The 19,190-nt window shown below is 37.3% G+C and overlaps 1 protein-coding gene and 1 long non-coding RNA gene across 3 annotated transcripts in view; both read right to left on the minus strand.

Annotated features, from left to right (window-relative positions):
• Nucleotides 1–19,190, minus strand: part of LOC100644380 (syndecan) — a 226,830-nt gene that overhangs the window by 127,176 nt on the left and 80,464 nt on the right. The gene's annotated exons all lie outside the window — the stretch shown is intronic.
• The window catches only part of LOC125386464, a 125,141-nt gene that overhangs the window by 39,457 nt on the left and 66,494 nt on the right, over nucleotides 1–19,190 (minus strand). For both annotated transcript variants that reach the window (XR_007226629.1, XR_007226630.1), the window contains exon 2: nucleotides 7,908–7,990. This is a non-coding gene — a long non-coding RNA (uncharacterized LOC125386464). The remainder of the gene's footprint in view (nucleotides 1–7,907; nucleotides 7,991–19,190) is intronic.

Genomic DNA, 19,190 nt, shown 5'->3' on the forward strand with positions numbered 1-19,190 from the left:
AAACGGAATTTTAGAATAAATATAAATTACAGACGTTGTTAAATAAAATAACGCGAGCAATTAAATCAGTGATCGGAGTAAAACAGTAGGTCGATGTGATTTTACATTAGAAAGTGAAAGAAAGTTGTGCGCGCGAAAACGTATTAATTTTCTAAATTATCGTTTACAGTGGAGCCTCGTTATCTGACCAAGATATCTTTCAATAACAAATGCCTTGTTTCGTCGGAGTTTAACGAAACTAGCAAAAATACTGTGGATGACTGTGGATGTTGGAAAATCCACGGACGTTAAAAAACAAGAGCACGATATTAAAAATTATCGAAAGCGTGTAAATGTCTCGGATACTGGCAACAGTGACGAGAACCTGAAATAGTCCGATGTAATGGGACGGTTTCGTCGTGACAAAAGCGATAATTTCGTTTTCTACAAATGGAAACAGAAAACGAAAGTGACAAAGAAGAGACGGTGGCTTCTCATTTCGAATCGTTCGCGGCGTTCGAGAAGAAAAGATGGTTCCAAGTAGAAAAAGGAATGTAACTGTGTTGTAACAGTCAGCTGTGTTTCAAAAATTATGCGACTCAGCAAGCGAAAAGATACGAGGTCCGCAAGAATCTGTCAATTAACCTTAACATGTGTAAATGAAATTACACATGAGAAAAGCGATCCTTCTATTATCAGAAAATTCCATTATCCGAATAGTTTTGTCCAACTATCGTTTCGGACAAGCTACGTACTTCGATTTCATACCAACATCTTCGTCGTTCAATCTTCGCAGATTTGTACACGTCGCTCACGATTTTCAGGATTCAATGGACGATCAAACGAGATTCTTAATTTTCATTCCGACATTTCTTAACATTCACAGGTTGCAGGCTTCGTTTTATTCTTTTTTTTTCTATTGAATAATATCGATTCAATTCTTGCGTGTATTTTTAGCTTTTACAGGTAATCACAGTTGCCTGGATGTTTTCAGATAAGATTCTGAGGAACAGAAACAGGAATCTTCGAGGTGCCATTTATTCCACATCTACGTGGCTTGGCAAATATTGAATTTGCGAGACAGCACGGCAGAAACACCAGGTTAGCTTCCTATCGAGAGTTTCGTGAGTTTCTCCTGAGCGACACCGGGTATCCATGAACTTGGGAATTTCGTATAAACCTTCCTGCCTTTGATACATCATCTTCTTCTCCATTTTCAATTAACCGATTAATTTTCAATTCCATCGACTGTTCCGTTCCCTTTTACCATCTCCTTTCATCGAATCGTTCTTTCTCTACTTCCACTTTATTTTATTGTATATTTAAAATTTCACGTATTGCGTTCAAATATATTTTCTTATACAGGGTGTACAAAATGGTCCGAGCAAAACTTGTATCTATCAGCGAGATCAAGCAGATAAGAACAGTTTGTACAAATGTTTTATCGAAGAGTTACGAGTGTTCAAAGATTAATATTAATTTATTCACTGTTTCGTTGATATAATAAACTTAAATAAAATGTTTCTGCAAGAACGCAGACTTCCCATTCGTCGAACTCCTTCGAATATTCCTGCCGTTGTTACATTCGTTTCGAATATATTCGCAAAGCCGTGTGGATTCTTCCATTTCTATCACATTTTCATAAACCAAGAACAACTTCCAGGGAAATCTTCGAACGCTTATACCTGCTCAATAAAACATTTTCGAACAAAGTTTATGGGAACTTTCTTAACATCATTAACACGTGGTACAAGTTTCGTTCCGAGTTTCTCGGTCACCTGGTATAGTATTGCACTTGTTATATATTCGTACGCTTGCATTAAAATATATTTTATTACATATTAGAAATTTGTATTTTTCTAAACAATGTAATAAAATAATTCACAAGATAGTAACATTTAGGTAGAGAAATGTACGTACTGTACAAAATATAATTTACATAATTTATACACAACAAAATAATTCCTGCAACGTTACGTACGTACATAAATTTTTATATTTCCAAATTTATATGCATTGAAATCTATCTGCAGCGTACGTGTTACACGGTGAAGATTCATTTCTAATTTAATTATCACTTATCGATATTATTTCAATTGTAAATTGTCCGATCGACGTTTATATTTGCATCTTACACGAGCAAATTTAACTTTATATCAGTCCGATAGTGTTTTAATCTTCGATGGCTGGAGTATTCCGTAAGAATTTTAATTCTGCAAAATTGAGAAGTACGACTTTCGCGTTTAGCTCGGCGTTTCTGTTGTCAGAAATCGTTTCATAGAACGTTGGCGAGTATCGCGGTACTTGCGCGTGTTTAATGGCTGGCCCGATTCACGTAACTTTGTTTCTAACAATTTTAGTACCTTTATTGACTCGTGTGAGCGCGTAGTATGTTACTTTTATTGAGTAATTAAAAGCTGTATATTTAACATGGTAAACTTTGCAATTAATCTTCTACGGTATATGATACGAATAGAAGGGAAGAAAATATGATCCGAGCAAGCGCGTCGTCTCCTTTCTATAAATTATGTCAAATGAAATAAATAGGTGGCAATTAGGTTGTAAAAAATGCCGATTGGAATATCTTCTAAATACGCTGTAAAATAAATTATTCTACTTGCAATACCAGCCATCTATTCTTGTAATCGAGTGGCAAATTTAAAAGAGTTAAAAGGCTCCAATAAAAATTGTTCATTCGTTCCGTGACCATAATTTCTTATAGAAAGCACTTGCAGAAAACTAACCTGAAGACGATCTATATGAAGAATAGCATGAATTAATTTTCCAGTTGGCATCATCGTCATTCTTCCTGAATCACAATGTGAAGGTGAAAAATGTTCTAATAATTCCTACATTACTTTCAATCTCTTCTTCGTTTACCTTTTCCTTTTTTTGCTCTTTTTATTTCATTGGTATTTTTAAAAAAGTCATGCAGCAATTCCAAACTATTCGATTTTCTCTCTAATATTCATTAATCTTCTTTTTTCTTTTTCCAACCTTACACACACCCTGAAAAACATCTTTCTAATTCCTACACTATTTTTCATTTAACCGGTTTCTTCCTCCTTCGATCGTATCTTCGAAATGATCTCAATAATTCCTACATTACTCTTCATTTTATTACGAATTTAATCCGGCTTTGTCTCGCCTGGTTTATATTTTAAAAACGATCACAGCAATTCCTAACTATCTAACCGCCTTCGCTGTCACTTTATCAACCATTAATCTCCATTTTCCCTGCCTAACTTCATTCGCGTCTTCAAAAAGCTCTTAATAATTCGCACAGCTACGACTTCTTCTTTTTACTTCGTTTCTATCTTCAAGGAAACATCATATAACGCTACCTACACCTATTACTACTACCAGCATTGCTTCCTTTCTATCGCGTCTCCAAAAAGATCTCTTGGTAATTCCCACTCTATCTTTCGGCCTATTTCTTCCTTCTTCTTACTTCGCTCGCATCTTCCAAAATATCATTCGACTTGCTACGCTATTTTCCACTTTATTATCCAATCTGCCTTTCCCTTTATCTCGCTTCGCATCTTCCAGCCCAAACCAAGATCGAATCCTTTGCCACGTCCGACAGATCTAATTATCCAATTATGGAAGAAGCGCGACAGTGGTACACGTTGTCACGGCGATTTAGAACACATTAGACGCGATGATAGCCTGTACGGTTTTCCGTCGTTTCGTCGGGACGAAAGGCCGCGGACACGAAAGTGACCTTCGCTCGAGCCGCCTCTAAGTGTCCAATCACGGTAATACTGTCCGGTCGGTTGACGTCACGGCCTCTAATTCCAGCAATTTCCCAATTGCCGATCAAAGTCGCCGGAATCGCAGATTGCATCTGCGAGGAAGAACCAGCAACTCGTGCGCAACAGGGAGGGAAAACGCTCTCGATGACCGGCATCGGGGACAACTTCCGCCACGGATCGACTTCCGCGAAAACAGAGACATCGACTATTCCGCGAATGGGTTTGGCGTGCCGCGTACATACGTACTCTGTCAAGGAATTCGTTATCGGGATTTTCGCCGACGTGTCTTCTATGAATTGTCTTATACTTTTTCTACCGAGGAGGAATTAGTAGATTTGTAAGTTACGTTCTTTTCTTTCTTTCTTTTTTATTTGGTATGTTACATTAGGTATTTTTTCTTCACTTTTTTTTTTTATCGAAGTGGATTAAAGAAGTGGGATTGGTCAGTACGATATTTAAGTTACGAATCGTTCCTTTTTATTTATTGCGAAGGTTTGAAGAGTTTCTTCTTCATGAAGGATTGAAGAATTTCTTCTTTGTGGAGGGTCGAAGAATTGGGATTGCTCAGCACGATATTTAAGTTACGAATCGTTCCTTTTTATTTATTGCGAAGGTTTGAAGAGTTTCTTCTTCATGGAGGATTGAAGAATTTCTTCTTTGTGGAGGATTGAAGAATTGGGATTGATGAGGATGATTTTTAAGTTACGAATGGTTTTTCTTCTTTTTTTATCTATTGGGAAGGTTTGGAGAGTTTCTTCTTCATGGAGGATTGAAGAATTTCTTCTTTATGGAGGATTGAAGAATTCGGATTGGCGAGGATGATTTTTAAGTTACGAATGATTTTTTTCATTTATTGGGAAGGTTTGAAGAGTTTCTTCTTTATCGGGGATTGAAGAATTGGCATTGGTCAACATGATTTTTAAATTGCGAATTGTTTTTCTCTAAATTTTTGTTTATTGGGATGATTTAAAGAGTTTCTTCTTCATGGAAGATTGAAGAATTTCTTCTTTATGGAGGATTGAAGAATTGGAATTGGCGAGGATGATTTTTAAGTTACGAATGGTTTTTATTTATTTATTGGGAAGGTTTGAAGAATTTCTTCTTTATGAAGGATTGAAGAATTGGGATTTGTAAAATAAATAACAAGTAAAACTAACAAGTTTCGTTTGAATCCTTTTTCATATTCTCTCCAAAATTTGTACTCTAATTACAGCATACAATGAATTGTTCATATCGCGGTAAGAATGATAACAAAATACTACTAATAACAACAAGAACAAACACAGGTATAAGAAAGAAGAAAAACAAGTATACTGGAAGAAGAAGAACAACAAAACGAACAAGAAGATGGACCAGAAATAAAAGAAGAACAAGTACAAGAAGACTAAAGATAAGAAAGACAAGAGTAAGACGAAGAAATAAAAGGAAGGCGACTACACTTGGATAATCCCGCCGATATCTGCGGAGGAAAGGAGGATTCGATTGGAGCCGGCGAGATCCGCATTAACGTGGTGGCGGAAGCGGAGGAAACGCGGAGGACAAACGAGGACAGGCGCATTAACGAAAGTAGGCGCGGAAAGAAAGCTTCTAGAACAGAGTCGAAAGGAAGCCGTAACTTCGATGAAGCTGGAGCGAGTGCGCGCGAGAGAGAAAGAATGAGAGAGAGAGGGGGGGAAGGGAGAGAAGAGAAAGGAGAGGACGAGGACAGGAAAAGCCGTGTCACGGTTGAGTGACGTCGAAATCGATGAAAACGAGGAAAAGAGAAATGGGAACAGAGCTGAAAGGACGTTGGGAGACGAAGAAGAAGGAGAAGACGGCGAATCGAAGGGATGAGAAGGAACAGCCTTTCCGCTTTTCTGCTCGTTGCCAAATTGAGAATCGATGTTTCGCGCTCGATTCGACGGCCTGGAAGCTCCTGCTAGGCTTAAAAGGTACCAAACATTCACGTGTGCATCTACACGAGAAGCTATTGTTTCCACATGATTCTAGTCTGGTACAGTGTCGGTCAGAGATTTTTAAATAGAAGCAGTGCGATACAGGAAAACTTTTGTGAACGCAAAATCGTGAAAGATCGCAATATCTTCTTCTGGCGTGATATTAGTATCCGAATTATCGACGTGATTCTGATCTAGTGGAATTTATAGCCAGTTGAATTTTTGGTGGTTAGGAAGACTTTTGGGAATTGGAAATCGTAGCGAGCCATGAGATATTCTATATGATTTTTGTTCTTAGAAATTTTATCGAAAAACAGATATTTGTATGAACATTTGACTTCGGATGTTGTAGCAAATCAAATTTAATGTCCAATAAAGATACGGAGCTGAATGGTGCGAAGATATGTCGTAGAAAAGTGCCAAAAATTCTGATTCTCTCAAATAGGCATATCTTTCTGCCAAACCAAGCCAATTCTACAATTAATTAAACTTCCCGACGATTCTCCTGACTATTTCTCAATTCTCAAAATCTCGAATAATTCTCACGATTATTTCACGATTCTCGAAATTTCTAACACTTGGCATAGCTGTTTGATAATTTTCAAAGTCTTCTTCCCATAATCCCATAATCGTTGCGCGATGCCTAAAGTCTCTAACGACTCTTACAAATAATCCATAGAATCCGTTTATCTTCTCCACTTATTTTCGCAAATTATACTATTCTTATACTATGTTATATGCACAATGCTCTTACTTCACCCCTTTTCATCCCCTTTGATTACTGCAAAAATTGTATTCCCCAGCAATTCCAGTCCAATTCTACTATTACTTAAATTAAATAAATAAATAAATAATTCTTCTAATTATTTCGCGATTCTAAAAATCTGCAACGCTTTGCGCGCTCATTTCACGATTCTCAAAATCACCGGCAACTCTCTTAATCGTTGCACGAATTCTCCAAATTCCAACAACCCTCGGACGATAAACCGTACAACAGGCCATTCTTCGTCCACTCTTCGCTACCTCTAGCAAGTAAATAGTATGTCTGAGTAAATAGTGTCGCTGAGTAGCTTCGTGTAATTGCAAAATCCTCGACCTTCGATAATCGAAAGTTGGAACAAAGCGAAAAGGCATCGTTCGCGCGTGGCGGAGCCGCGAAATAGAGTCGCGTGGTCGAAACTCAGGATCCTCACGATCAGTCCGGCATATTTGCAGCGAACAACGCCCGGAGGCTCATAATTAAATCGCGTTTCCAGGACAATAACGACGGCCGCTGCTCGACGAAGGGCGTTGGGGGAAAAAAGCCGGGCGGGGCGACTTCCTTTCGCCGGCGCTGAGGCTATTTCCGGTGTGCTCGCGAGTCGTCACACAAAACGAGCTAGACAAAAAACAGCTACCGTAAAAACGTCGAATTTATATTCGCTTGCTGCGAGTGAACGTTATTGTGTCGTTTCGATGGCTTTTTACATGGGGTTGGCTTGCCAACGAGATGAATTTCTTCGAGATATCTCGTTCGATTTCCGTTCCACGTTGTTGCTCGGTTCCCCCCTTTGTTTCATAAATTCTTTCTCTTTTTTTCCCTTTCGTTCGACCATTTTTATGCGTATTTTTCTTCCATCGTCTGTGACAATAGGTTCTTCCATTCTGCAAATTTGATCGAAAGGATCGTTCGATGCTGATTTTTCAACACTTTCGCCGTTGCAAATGTTCTTGTCTCGTTTTTCATTCTCGGCAAGAAAAATCATTCTGAACGAAAGAGCAAATCATTCTGAAGAACCATCGAAGATTGAACTATTTTATTTTTCCTCGCGATACTCTACCTCGTCTTAAGTAGCTGATCGAATTTTTCAATTACCATTTATTTTTTTATCCATTTACGGCGATGATTAAATTACACGGTGATTAAACAATTAACAGTTACAATCTATATCTTTCATTTTTTCGTTATATTCATTTGTTTGTTATTATTATTTCTCTTTTAGTTACGATTAATTTTAGATAATTTTGAAATAATTAGAATTACTACTTTCATTCTATCACGCATCGTTAAATTTTTATTAATTACGTATTTTAAAAGACGCAAAAATTTTACCATCCTATTATTTATACAATCTTGTTGGAAATATTTCATTGGTGATTTATTTAAATCTGCGTAATTTTTAGTAGACGACGAATTGATATAATTTTTTGAAACAAGAAGAAAACTAACAGTATATATATTTATATATAAAATAAAAACCTGCATTTTGCACTGCAAGCTGTCACTGTCTTTGGTTATTGGTTAGTTGTTACGTTCCAAGACAATTTTCTTCCATCTCTTACCTAAACAAACGAAAACGAACAGTTTGTTAGATACTTGTCCGATAATATAATCATAACAATATTATAATTACTTCTTAGAAATTATGACTCAGTACGTTTTGATTGTCACAAATAATGCAGAGGCAATAATAGTATTGGGTTGGCAATTAAGTGATTGCGGATTTTGTCAATACCATCTAATGACAAAATCCGCAATCACTTAATTGCCAATCCAATAGAATTTTATGGAAAATGTCGAAAAGACAACGCGCATTGACCGATGAAACTATACAGAAATCAGATCGAAAGTGTTTTGACATTATTTTTAATGATAATTAAATACACGTGACCCAATCAAAAGGACAATTAACGTAATCAAAAATAAAACAATTTAGAATAAGAATTATTAACAAAAATTGAAAAATTGATTGATCGAATAGCATGAGAATTTACATCAAGTTACATCAAGTGAACAAAGGAAATATCAATTTGAAATAAAATTTCGATCATTTCATCGAGCTTGGTAACGTTAGTGTTCAGACTGACACGTTGCAACTATCAAAATTGCAATCCAAGTTTCGAATTTATTATGACGTTCATTCGATCTCGAGCTTCCTCACACGATTCGATAAATCCTCTTTGTTATAGATTTTTATAAACCACGAAGAAGACAAAGACCTAAAAAGCTTTTTTTTTGGTTTAATAAAAAATTCCATTTTTGTCGTTTGCCGTTTCAACTGGTTGATTCGCCAAATATTTTTTCAGCGAGCAAATCGCGGTAGAATGAACGGTATCTGGCGAGGAGACGAGGATCAAAGAGCGCAGGCACATAATTATTTGAGCAAAACTCGGGATTAGCCGAGTGGAAAGGCTCCTTTTCGCGAAAGCGACCCTGCCCCTGCTTCTGCACACCTCCATCCCTTTCTCCGCCCTTTCTAATTAAAACCGTGGACGAACGCGTGGCTTTTCGAGGGAATTTCTCGGTGTACTAATTATTCAGCATTCTGTGGACACGTCTCGTGCACACACAGACACGCGTCACGTGGATATCAATAACGTCGCCACCCTCGATTAGAGGGGTGATTTCATTTTTCACGGTCGGCCGGATGGAACGTGGTGTTCGACGATGTTACGTAAGATAATAAAGTGAAATAATAAAGAGAAATAATAAAGGCCGATAAAGAGAGAGAGAGAGAGAGAGAGAGCGAAAAAAAAGAAAAAACAATGTTGTTTGTTCGATGGGGTGGATGATTTAGGGGGTTGAAGTGGGATTTCAAGGACGAAGGTATTGTTTAATCGTTAAGGACCATTTCCAAGCTTATCCACTTTGCTGCTTTTCTATTTAATTTTCCCCTTTTCATCTGTCTAATTTCGTTAATCTCCGTTTCTCTTTTGAATCTTTAACGCAGCAAACTCTGAACCCTTGACCCAGAAAAAAAGAAACAAGAAGCCGGACTTTTCATCAACATCCGCGAGATCATCTTGCGAAACTACGATGAACAGTACGTCATAAGCACGAAAGCCATTATTTACTCGCACGGTGTAATTAATTTTTCATTTTTCTATCTTTATTCCGGTGGGATATTCCGCCCACGAGTTTTTGCCATACGCAAACTTTTAATGCTGAACGGTTCGGTCCAAACAACGAGGCAGAACTCTGCTATCTAAGAATAAGAAAAAGGTGATCATCCCCGGCAAAGATATTCATCTCTGTTACAATAACCGATGATTTTTCCTTTCATTTTTATCCCACATACGAGTCTGTAACATAGGAATTTTCAATTCTGAACGACTGGAACCAACGCGAACTACAACGCAATTCGACGCAATACGATCGAAAACACGTGGCAGCAAAAATAACTTCCCACGAGATCACGCGGTAAAACCATGGTGCAACACGTCATCGATGTAAAATACCGCGATCTTACAATAAACGACGTTCAATTTCCCTTCTTATTCCGTTATTTTGCCCCTAGTTTCCTATTACCTAGGAATTTTTAATGCACGAGCTCGAAGAACGATGCAAAATTTCGCAAGCGAAATAAATCGAGAAAGAAGACGAAAAGAATGATCGTTATCTGTGTATAGGAATCTTCTATACCGGCGACTCTCAACAATCCGCGGACAAGTGGAACTAAAATAGAATGCGAAGCTCTTAAACCGAGGAGGGCGAAAAACAATATCCACGGGGTTATCGTGGAAAACCACGGTGCAACACGTCATCGATAGAAAAGCCACCATTTATCCGCAATTTGATCGCACGCGTCCGCGTGTGTCGCAGTTAGTTGGAGAAGGTTTGTACGTGGCGACCCGGCCAACAATTAAACAAGCGACACCGAATTTATCGCGGTATCGATAACCTTCTACTCCTGACAAATCATAGCCGACGATCGTTCGAAAGAGATGGGGTTGGGCTGGATGGCGAGACGGTGAAATTTATTGGAAAGACCACGGTGACGCGAGGTCGAATCCAGGAGATTTCAATTCACCGCCAACGATATGATCGCGCCACATCGATCGAACTGAGAGACTTTTGTCCGATCGGTGGCAACGTTACACCAGCGACAATCGACGAACGCGAACCATCGTTACATCACTGTCGAATTTGATCGCGCGCCGCCTTTCAAATCGATTTCATGCATTATTTCCGATCTCTCTCGTACAATACCGATCTCGCCTCTCTACGTATGAAATTTCTTTATCGTTTGTTACTCGCGTCGGTCTCTTTCATTTTTGTCTTCGTCAATGGGATCGTCGCTTCGTGCGTCATACGCAGTGTCCAATTTTCTAGGAATTTTGTGTCTAATTTTCAACGAATAGCTTTTGCTTTTTGATGCGATCTTTTCAGAGGCTTTGGAGATTTGCAGCCATCTTTTGAAGGATTTTACAGTTTTCACGGGATATTTTGTACAGGCGAGCTTCAACAATTTTATATTCTCTGACGATCTCTTCGATTTAGCGTCTGTATAAACTTCGTCTAATTGTTTTTTAGAGTTCTTTTATTCCCTGAAACTTTTGTTTCCTATTTTACAAAGGGACGAATCGAACGATTATCTAGGATGATGGAAATTCAAGAGGTGCAATCTGGTCTTGCACTTTGATAGGATTAGCATCGAGGTTTCTGCAATTCAGAAGGATCTTTGGAAAAATTTTAGAGCTTTTAACGGATCGTCCGCACAGTTCGGCTGAAAATTTTCATTATTCCTAACTTGGCTGTAACGTTGAAACAACGTTCAAAATCCGGCAAAGTACACTTTGATTTTCAACTTTCAGATAGACTTTTAATTCCTAAGTTACACATTTTTGTACAACTACTTTTTCAAACTACGTTTTACTATTCCGATTTATTTCCTCGACAATTTTAACGCTTACGTTATTTCACTTAACCTAATTGGATGGTAAACGAATGTTTAGACAAAAAGAAAAAAGGACGATCATGCTTTTTTCCTCAATTAGTAAACAGGACTGCTGTCCGAAAATCGAGTCAACGTCGCGGAAAATTACTCGCTGGGAAGCGAGGAAACATGGTTTTCGGAAAATTTCCGAGGGAAAGGAAAGCTTTGCGCGTGGCGGTCCGCCCGAGAAAATTATCGTTGCGGTTTCCAGCCGGACTCGCATTAAGTCCGACAACATTCTACGACTTAACTTTCGTCACTCTGAGGGCAACTTAAATTCCCACTAAATACCCGGCTCTCATTGTCCCGGTTCTCCCTGTTTATTTCAACTGTGTCGCGCCGTTCTCCTGAATTTTCACTCCTTGAAATTCACGTGCTGCGAGATATCGAGAAAATTAATCGAAGCATATTTAGCTCTCGACGATAGAATCCGAAGTTTGTAACGCTGTACATAATTTTAAGTATCTCCGAATTTTGTCAATCTTCGACATATTGAAAAGGGCCATTTAAAAAGGTAAAATGTCATTAAGAAGAAAGAAGAACGTCGCAGAAAATTGCAAGTATTTTTAATTCCACGTTAAAATGAAGATACGACATCTCTGCAAGATGGAATTAATCGCTTGCCTAAAATAGATAGATCAAAGTTACAGAAATGAACGACAAATATTGTACTTTGATCGAACAACTTGCTGATCTCTTAAATAAATAATCAGCTTCACTGACAAATTTGCATTATTCGCTTGTACAGCTAGTACACGCTATATTTACTCGTTTGTACAGTTAACACATATTCTATTTGTTGTTCTTGTTAAATATAACTATGTCCTGTAAAATTATGTCGTCTTCCTGGACTTTTCCTTTCACGGAGATTCTTTCGTCCACTACTGTATTACATCGTTTCCATACAATAATTTGACAAATTCCAAATTCCTTTGAATACACTCGCACACACGTGCATGAAATAGGAAGAAAAAGAAAAAAAAACGTACATGGAGAGGGGGGAAAAATAAAGAAAATAGGGGGGAGATGGCCATTATGAAGAAACGAGTGCAACGTCCGTATTCGTCGAAACGACGCGTCCGCTCGTTATATTCCGCTGGTCGTTTAACGATGCCTGGGTCGACGACGCGTTTAGAAACGAATCGATCAGACCTGCCCGGTCGTCGACCATTTTTCCTGTCTGCGTTCGATCCCCCGATCGTCCCAGATGTGAACGCGCCACGTTGAATAATAAATCGACGAACCAGTTGACAGGGAAAAGAAACGAGAGCAAACGGGAGAGCCGAAAGAGAAGCAACCGAGGGAGAAACAGAGAAGAAAAATGGAGTTTGAGCCTCGTTGAAGTGTCATCCGTGTTATCGTGCGAGGAAGATCACGTTTATCTGAACGAGTCAAAGGCGAACGTTGGATTACTTGATTTTTATATTACACACGTACGTACTTGTTTTCGTTTGTATTTTTTTTTTTTAAACTACACGTATTGGAAAATTGATAGATGTGTGTGACGTGTTGAATAAAAATAGGAATTACTGGTAAATATTAAGAAATAATTTAATACTTTCCTCTTTCTCCAGGAACACTCACTGTACTTTTCGTGCTTTTTATTTGTCTTGTTGTTTGTATTTCTTAGAATTGATCGTATTTAATTCTAAATAGATGGAGATTTCTGGTTACGTGATAGTTTAATATCTTCTTCTTCCAGGAAGATTCGCTCCAATTTTTGTAATTTTTACTTTTCTTGTCGCTTGTGTCACTTAGAATGGCTTATACTTAGTTTTATTGCAAACAGATAGCGATACACGCCATTGATAATAATAATATGACGACGATTTCTGGTCAAGTTTAACATTTTAATGTTTTCTTCTTCTTCCAAGAAGATTCGCTCCAATTTTTGTAATTTTTACTTTTCTTGTCGCTTGTGTCACTTAGAATGGCTTATACTTAGTTTTATTGCAAACAGATAGCGATACAGGCCATTGATAATAATAATATGACGACGATTTCTGGTCAAGTTTAACATTTTAATGTTTTCTTCTTCTTCCAGGAAGATTCACTACAGATTTTGTAATTGTTGTTTTCCTTCATCTTACGATGATATCTCCTGGTACGATCTTCTCTGGTTTTTAAAATAATTTAAAATAAAATAAAGTAATTAAGTCTTGTGTAGTTCTCAAAATAATTTCAGTCGGTAACGCAAAGAAGAGAATCGTGGAACGACCGTGTAAAAGTCGCTCTCTTCAAACAAGGAATAATTGACTTTTGTACTTCTTAAAACAATTATAACGATATACATATTAATATTCAATTATAATTTCCAGCAACTGCGTAACTCAATCATTTTTCTCTTCTTTTCCTATGTTATCTTCCTGTAACGAATAAACATACCAAAGACTATCATTCGTTTCTTCAGAATTAGATGTTAATCGCGTATTAAATTATTCAACGAACTTAGAAATTAATAAAAGGTGGAGTTATTTCGTCCTATTAATTTTAACTTCCAAAGTTAGACATTCATTTAACACGCGTCAAAAATTGCTGAATCTCAGAGAAATGAATCAATAAATACCTATCTATCTTCCAACGGTTAATTATCAACGGCAATAATTCGGTAGTTCTTCCAATTTGTGGAACAATCCGAGCACGAGAAATACGTATCTCCGTTTAATTACAGGATCCCTAATAAAGGCTATCAATTTGGAAGCTGTTTGTCAGCGATAAGGTTATCAGCATTATGCCGAAACCGGTGTATTTGGTCGTGCAGTGATTAGAACACATACGTAATGAGCATCATGCGCCATTTGCTGCATGTTTCCATTAAAAGAGTCGAACCGCTGTGTATCGTCTAGGAAATACAATTGATTAAAATAACGACGATTCAAATGATATTTTTATTCCGTAGATCGTACACGATCTATACCTGTTTCTGGAATTTATTAATAGTGAAGTTTCCACATTATGAATGCCTCTTTATACTTTTTAAATCGTTCACTTGAGATCAAATAAAAATGTCCAACGTCTTTCTATTATTATGACTATGGTATTCAAACTTCTTTTAAAGTCTTCATTGTTGCAGTAACTTTGAAGCGGTGTATATGTAGCAGTTTTATCATCGTCTAAGCAAAGTTTCCTCACACAGTCAACCAACGTAACTTCAAAGTTCCATATATAATACAAACACATACTATTGTCATAGACGTATTTGCGAACCGATTTCCTAATTCAGAAAATTAAACGAAACCTTCCTTTTTCTCCAAAATGTATTACCTTTTGTAAATTACGAGTTCAACAAGGCACCGCACTATATTTATTACTTTAAACGATAAGCCTTGGCTTTGAACTAATATCCTTTAATTTAATAATCGTTACAAACTCTGTCGTTATAACTTAATTTGACCTTTTATGCTTTACGTAATAAGCGTCATTAATAATGATAATGTCTACCGCGCAGAAGGTGAATATTAACGAGCAGAAGATTAAATGAAACTACAGACTCTGGCATTAAGTATTATAAGCCGCCAACAAACAACATTCTCGCGCAAAAATCTTACGACAGCCACTATGTTTTGTTTGACATTGGAAGAATTTGCAGGCGAATTATAATTCTAATGATTCGTTTAACTTCGTATTTTAAACGACGAAGGAAGCGCGTGTGCGACGTGTCAATAATTTTATGAAAAAAATACATAAAACTTAGAATTCGTGATCTAGACCAAATATCACAATTTTATTAACCTTTTCAATCCGGGAAACTTTGGCAGAAATAAAAATGTTCGAAAATAATACTTTCCCATCAATATTCATTAATTTGAAATAATTTAGGATTCACCGATCAGCGTGCAGTCCCAGTGTCGGCACGAGATCCAGTTCCCGCCTTTCGCTGATAAATAACTAAAATAAATAACTACGCAAATAAACTTTCCCAGGGTTCAATGAAAATATACAGAACGTACATATACGTCGCCCAAATTCTATCGAAATACACAGAACGTATATATACTTCGCCTGAATTCTACCGAAATATACAAGACGCATATATACGTCACACGGATTCTATCGAAATACGCAGACGTATATATACGTCGCCTGAATTCTACCGGAATATACAAGACGCATATATACGTCACACGGATTCTATCGAAATACACAGACGTATATATACGTCGTCTGAATTCTATCGAAATACACAGACGTATATATACATCGTCTGAATTCTATCGAAATACACAGACGTATATATACGTCGCCTGAATTCTATAGAAATACACAGAACGTATATATACGTCGCCTAAATTCTATCGGAATATACAACACGTATATATACGTCGCCCGGATTCGAAGAGTTAAAAATAAAGAGCGTTCTAAGATTTGTGCACCGAAGTGTACATCGTCTAGTTTCGTTAAATATAGCGTCCTGTAGTTAATATTATTACTACATTATTATAGTCATAATAATACTGTTAATTATTATAACCTAATTTCATATAGTCATATTTCTCCATTTGCAACGTTCCCTATTTCACATGCACCAAAAAATGTTCGTCAAAAAATTTCATTCGATATGAATAACTACTCTAGAATTCCTGTGACGACGACTCATTTGTCAGGTTCTAGAAAGACGGATGAAATTGGCTAGGAAATGAAATACAAAGGTAGTTGGACAAGGAGGGGGGAGGGGGTGGAAGGGGTTGGACGGCGCATTTAGAAAGCAAGTACTGTTACAGCGGTTACGGGGCCAATTCGAGCTGCAACTCGCAACAAAGTTTCGAAGTTCAAGGGTCAACTCGATTTGCCGCGGCTGCAACGAGAACCGAAGTAAGTAGGTTCTCTTAAGCGCGGCTATAAATCGCGCAATGGGACCGTCTTTTGTTCACCATAGGGTGGAACCATGAGAAATAAAATGGAAGAAAAAAGGGAACAAAAGAAAATCTTCCTCCTGAAGGGACGTCTTTGACGTACGATCGAACGTGCCCATTGTGAGTACGCCAAATCTTTGTTCAATTTTGATATAAAAATTAACGGTTTAACTGTGGCTGCAAAAAGTATTAGCATGCACCCTTGTTTTTCAAGAAATCGTCCTTTTTATCACATTCCACATATCTCATTTTCTCGGTATTAAATTTTTGCAGTTATACGAGAATACTATTAAATGATACGAAATTTGATATATTTAGGCCAAATCGATTAGTATGTAAATGCTATAATAAATACAACGGTGTGGCAATATTTTCTGTAACTACCGTATATGGGATTTTAGGATTTTGAAATCAGGGATTTATACGTACAGTGAGAATGCGATGTTCGATTACGTTATAGTTGCAATAGTAATAGGAGAGAGCGCAATAATCATATCTGCTAATCTATATATGCATGTAAAAGTATATAAAAGGTAAAAATAACTGACTCATTCACGTTTTAATACTCGTTGATATAACCATATATATTTGATATGGATGTAACGATTCGACAACACGATTCTCAAATGTGTATGTAAGTCCTAACCGTGGTTTGCAGAACTATTCGAGTACTTGTATCGATGTACGAAAGCCCTTTACGTTTAAATATTCAATATTACACGTATTACAGAAAACTGTTCAAAACTTGTTATATAGGTACGTAATAATCGTGTCTAATTGTGCCAATGAAGTTACAAAATGTTTCCTATAATATAATGTATTCCTCAAAGCTTTCCGTATTAAGTAAGAATCTTCCAAATTGTCTCTAAAATTTCAATATAGCGCTCAATGAAATACCAAAATGTTTCCTTCCTACAACACAGACTATATACATATACACATAGCTGAAAATTTCCCAAAGTGTGCAAACAATTTCATGGATCGCTATACGATTGTTCAAATAATCTGTCAACGTTAAATGTAAATTTTTACAACGACAATAATAATTTGCGTCGTTTAGATATTTAGAATCGCGGAATTGCGGGACAACCGCGAACTACACATCCTCGCGCCATTTTGTGCGCGCGCCTCAACAAAATGGAATCGATAATTCCCACGGCGGTCAGGAAACAATTTCTGAAACGCGGTCGCAATTTTTCGTCGGCGAAACAACATTTCTAGGTAGCAGGCTAATGCTGCAAACTACCGGCCATTAACGAGTTAATGCGAACAATTTTTCAAACAAGTTGCAAAGCCTTTCGGAGGCTCGTTTCCACCGAGAAAGGAGAGAGGGTAAAGGCGCGTACATACGCGCGGACGATTGTTCCGCGTTTCGAACGCGGAACGCCGATTTTTTTACGGAAACTCGAAACACGTGAATTCGATTGTTTGTGGAGAAAACGTTAAACGCGCGTTTGAAACAGCAACGGACTGTGTTGCAAAGGTTTTGTCGGCAACAATCTCGGTAGAAATTTGGTTGGATCGATCGTTTCCGCGGTTTCTTGAACGTTACACGGGAGATTGCGTCCCTTTGAATCTAAAACAGATTCAACAATTTTTTTTTCTTTTTCTCTTCTTCACTTTCGTGTAACAATTCACAGGTCCACTGACATTCTTGACAATCGTTCGTTAATACGAGCAATCGCCGAGAAAATGCATCGTCGTCTCGACATAGCTATCCATTTTTTTGGAACATTTAAAAGTGATCCTAAAATTGTTGCAGTTGTTGCAAACGTTGCTTCAAAGTATCGTTTCAATGTACCGTATACTTAGTTTAGGAAATAGTTTGCAAGAACTGTACGTGTAAGACGATGCAGGTTTTTCTTTATTTCAACAACGATAATATACAGTCTGCCTGTATCGAATTGTCGCAGACGTCGTTTCGCGAATCATTCAGTCGTAACATTATTAGCATTAAATTGCGATAATTCGAAGGTGAATTCCTTTCGAACGAACGTTTCTATTGAAAAGGCGTAAATATGCGACAGACGGTACTTCGTAATCAGTAGCATGCATTCTCGATTCTCATTGCCATTTTAAAGCAATGGAACTTTGACAGTATTTTAGTTATTTAAACGCGAAATACGATACGTGTTAACATATGAATAGAGCTAGATGACTTTTACAAGCGCCGTTTTATACGGCTTCTATACGTAAAGGTGCATTACTTTCTGCACGAACCTCCTAATTAACCGGTGCGCAGATTTTTATGAAATTGCACGAAATTTAAAGCTACGAAAATGGATAGAACGTACATGATATGCAAAAACATAGAAAATATTCAAAGGACAGTGGTATTTATCATATTTAATATTGGGTTGGCAATTAAGTGATTGCGGATTTTATCAATATCACCTAATGATATTACCCAATAGGTCCTACATCCTACTCCTTTAATCGTATCCATGAAAATATGAATTTTCATAGCAATCTGCAGTCTAATAATCGCAAATATATTTATAATCATTAGGCAATGTTAATTCGTTATCGTTATTAATATAATTATATTCAAAATTAATATTGGAGATGCGACTTTGTTTTTCCTAAAATTCATTTTCTCGAAGCTTGTTTTACAACGCTTCCTTTACACTGTTTACTATTTCTACGCTATTTTTCTATCTTCTTTCATTACATTACCTTTCCCCCATTTTCTCTCGTTTCGTTTTCACCGTCATCGATCATTACCCGGATCTCCCGTTGTCTCGAGCTGCTTCCTTCGACTGTCCTAGCCTTTTCTTCTTTTTAAAGAAGACACGCAACTTTGTTTCATTTTTATTTTCTTCCAAGTCTTGTAGCTTTTTACCATCGCGCGTACTGCACGACCTTTTCATTTTTTTATAATTTCTTCCTTCCCTTTCTGTAATTCTTGCCGAGAAGCAAAATTCTTCTTAGGAAAGGAACATCGATTATTTCTCAACAGTTTTGTCCATTTCG

Source organism: Bombus terrestris, chromosome 15, assembly GCF_910591885.1.
Source record: "Bombus terrestris chromosome 15, iyBomTerr1.2, whole genome shotgun sequence".
In the NCBI taxonomy this organism is placed as follows: Eukaryota; Metazoa; Arthropoda; class Insecta; order Hymenoptera; family Apidae; genus Bombus; species Bombus terrestris.